Raw genomic sequence first — 3,961 nt, 5'->3', positions numbered from 1 at the left:
TTAATAACTTAAAAAATATATATCTTGATATAAGTCATTCTGAGGAAGAAGACCCTCCTGTAAATAAGAGGCTTCAAGGATATTTTATAATTTAGGTCAAGCGTTCAGAGAGAGTTCGTAAATATAATTTTTTGTGTAATTTACAAAATCTCAAAATGGCCGATAATATTCCTGTTTAGGAAGGGCTGTTATAATGTAAATGAAGAGGTTTTTATACTTAGAAGGAGGACGGAGGCTTGGACCCCCTGCCTTCTATACACCTGGATGAAAGAAGGTCAAACAGCCAGGAATACAGGAGGGGGAAGGGAGACTTGAGTAGCCCTTTCCTCTTCTCCTTTCTTTCTCCTTAATGGGCAATTTACAAATGCTTATCCTCTGATATCACCTAAACCTCCTCCCATCCTGAAATCTTGTGATTGACATGTGTATTTCTAGACAAAGAAATCACCAGACCCGTGTATGTGAACCTGTGTTCTGTAAAGGTATATAAGATGTAAGTAATCTAATTTCGGGGAGCACGCGTCTTTGAAGCTATAGCCCAGCGTGCTCCATCAGCTTAATAAATTCTCTTTTTTCCTCTTATAAGTGTCTGAGTGTCAATCCTCCGAGGTTTTGCTCTCCTGCAACAATTTGTTAGAAACATTTTCTAAAACAAATTGAAACTTTTTGATCTATAAAATTTGGATTTTTTTCTTTTATCCTCCTGGAGACTTTTAAAAAATATTTGTGGATTTCATTTATTCTGTTCTCTTGCCCCCTCAGAATAGTAATAACCATATGTTAGGTTTCCATTTTTCTTTACACCTACTTTGGTATTTTTAAGTACTTGACTTTATATGACTTCTTATTTTTGTGTGACTTTTCACAATCCTGCTTTCAATCCTGTGTGGGTTTTCTACATTGCTGTGTTTCTTCTTTGCTATTTGTAAAGCCAGTATACACAGTTACCATCACAGCCCCCTGGTCTATGCAGGTTCTCATTAGATTCGGACAGACGGTAATGAAACAACAGAGCCACGAACTGGTGGGCCATCATCTTTAATCCTAGCTTGTACCCGGCAGGCAAGTAAAAACACACACTAGGCTTCAAAACCCACTCATCCAGCGTTCACAAAGCTACTGACTTATCTGAGTTTCCTAGAATCAAAGGTTTCTAGCTCACCAGACTTATTCTCCTTTGTTCTGCATCTGCTTCTCTCTGCACAAACTGGCTTCTCCTTCAACACTCCGCCATCTTGGCTGCCTCTCCTCTCCTCCACGTGGCCTTACTCTGCTCTCCAACCTGCTCTCTACTCTAATGCTAATCTCTGTAACTGAGAAAAAGCTCTCGGTCTGCCCCACTTTATAGTATAGAAATCCAGACCTTTAATCCAATATACAAAATAGGGAAGTCTCTAATACAAAGTCACTTATCTGAGGCATGATGGGATTGCACCACCCCACATCAAAAAGGGTGGGAAAGGGTTAGTCCTAAAACCAAGCCCCAGGTTACAAGGATCCTGTCTGCCCACAGCCCGCCCCCAACACACATTAATATCACCTGGGCGATGGGCTTCCATGTGGGCAGTGCCATCTTTAACAAAGTGAGCATAATATATTTTATCTGCCCAACACTATTTTTACTACATTAATTTCTTTTCCCTGTGGTGTTCTTTTCCTCTTGATTTCTTTCTTTTGTTCCACCATTCATTTTCACCTGTTCATTGTCTTAACCCATGTTTAAGGCTATTATTTCATAAAGTCAAAGTTCTTTTCAATTTTCTTTTTTTTCCCTTGAGTGTGCAAAGCAGTTGCATGATTTTTATACAATTTTTAAGTGATTTCTCTTCCAAAGTATCCCCTCTGTCTGAATTTTGTATGTTCTATTTCTTTTCTTTTTCTCTTTTGGTAGAAGCAAAATTTATTTGATAGCTTTCATTTCTAAAGGGGCATATTCTATCCAAGCTTTCTTCATTTTGAAATAGTGTGGGTGTATTCCCCTTCCTTTTTCTTTGTTGACTGTCTGGGAATGCAGTAAACTCTGTCAGAACATATGCAGTGGGCATATGCCAATGTTCAGTATTATTTGTTTTGTTGCTCCGATATCATACCAGAGGGGATGGAAGAAAGGGAGGAGAATTCTGTTTTTGAAAGCCCCTCCCTCATTATTTGCATATGCCAGTAGAGTTCAGGGGTGGGTAAGTACTCTGGACCTCACTTTGTTTTCCTGTGTTGGCGTAACCCAGATATTTCCCTGTGTGGTCTATATGGTTTGACAACACATTTTTCGCTGCCTTTCTGATTTTGTTGGCTGCTGGTTGCTGGTCTTGATCAAGTCAATTACCACATAAAGATTATCCTCCACTTCTCTTCTTGCATCCTGAACCCAGAGCAGAAATGACCATGCTCAGTGGCTCTTCAAGTCAGAGCTCGGAGTTACTATATTGAAACAATAAGAGATGGATATTCCTAAAAGGATCAGTCAACATGTATTTATTTGCCCTATTTTAACTCTATTTTCTATCCCTTTATATTTAGGATAAAATTGGGAGAATATCAGTGAGTTTTTTTTAACAACTTTATTCACGTATTATCCCCCTCATTATTACTCTCTAGAAAAGGAATTCTGTACGGATTCTTAAAGTCTTATTCCAATTTGATTTAAATTGTTCTGTATTTGGATAACACATTTGATGCTTCCCTAGTTATAGCATTGATCATACTTTTTTTTTTTGCTTCTTTTGTTAACATTAGTAAGTTTTACCAAAAAAAAATTTGTGAAACTACCCTTATGTTGCCTGTCATCCTTCCTCTAATTGCCCATTAAAATGTATATATATCCTTGAGAAAGTAATTTTACTTTTTTAGATCTCAACTTGTAAAATGAGGGGGTAGCCAAATGGCTTATGGTGTCCTGTCTATTTCCATTATGACATGAATCAATAGAGTATGTTTGTTCACTGTGATGTCAACATACAAAAATAGCTGAAAAACAAATCTGGTGCTCTCTACCTAGTCCATAGGCAAAGATTAATTTACTCCAGTTAGTATTCCTATTTATGACTTCAAGTTCTCTTGCCTCAAAACTGGCCTTAGATATGTGCACAAACGGTTCATGTGCAGTAACAGGAGGAAGGCAGGTGCATACAGAAGATTGACTGTGGGGTAAATTTTCTTCTGATTGCTTCTATTATCTCTGTGAATGAAGTTCATCGTCAGAGAGTCGAGAGAAAGGAGGAATCACTGTTCTTCCCTTGGTTCAGACCTAGCTGGCCATGATATGGCTAAATGCACTAAGAAGGTCAGAACTGTTGTTAAATACTGGACCCTTTATGGTAACTTCCTCAGGAAAATGAAGAAATTGAAATCAGCCAGCACACCAAGTATACTTGCTGCTTCTGTGGCAAAACCAAGATGAAGAGATGAGCTGTGGGGATCTGGCACTGTGGTTCCGGCATGGAAACAGTAGCTGGTACTGCTTGGACCTGCAACACCATTTCTAGCCTCACAGTAAGTCTGCCATCAGAAGATTGAAGGAATTGAAGGACCAGTAGGAGCTCCACAATTTGAAACATTTCTAGCCTATAATAAATAATAAATGGTTAATTTATGTAACAACAACAAAAAGAAATATTGGAGGTCTGGGATGAGAGGAGAAATTATGAACTAGTCATCACAGAGTGTCAGAGAGTGGATGGATTAGAGCAGTAGTTTTCAACTGCTGGGCCACATATTACTAGAGTCTATAATCTTTGGGTCTATAATCTTTATACAATAGCAGGTGGTTAACTCTTTCTCAAACCAGCATAAAATTTCTGGCAAACTGAAACTGGTTCATGGACCAGAGGTTGAAAAACACTGGATTAGAGAATATATAGTAAGGTTACTAGGTTAGAACAAAATGTTCAGTTAGAATCAAAGGTCACAGATTTCAGCAGACCAGTCAGCATAGCTGTGGTTTTTCTTTAGCCATGTTTAGGTG

The 3,961-nt window shown here is 38.3% G+C and overlaps 1 pseudogene; it reads left to right on the top strand.

Annotated features, from left to right (window-relative positions):
* The first annotated feature begins 3,259 nt into the window (after nt 1–3,259).
* Nucleotides 3,260–3,533, top strand: LOC136376869 (large ribosomal subunit protein eL43-like; annotated as a pseudogene).
* The last annotated feature ends 428 nt before the right edge of the window (nt 3,534–3,961 follow it).

This window comes from Saccopteryx leptura, chromosome 6 (assembly GCF_036850995.1).
Source record: "Saccopteryx leptura isolate mSacLep1 chromosome 6, mSacLep1_pri_phased_curated, whole genome shotgun sequence".
NCBI lineage: Eukaryota > Metazoa > Chordata > Mammalia > Chiroptera > Emballonuridae > Saccopteryx > Saccopteryx leptura.
This window is presented reverse-complemented; position numbering and strand designations above follow the sequence as displayed.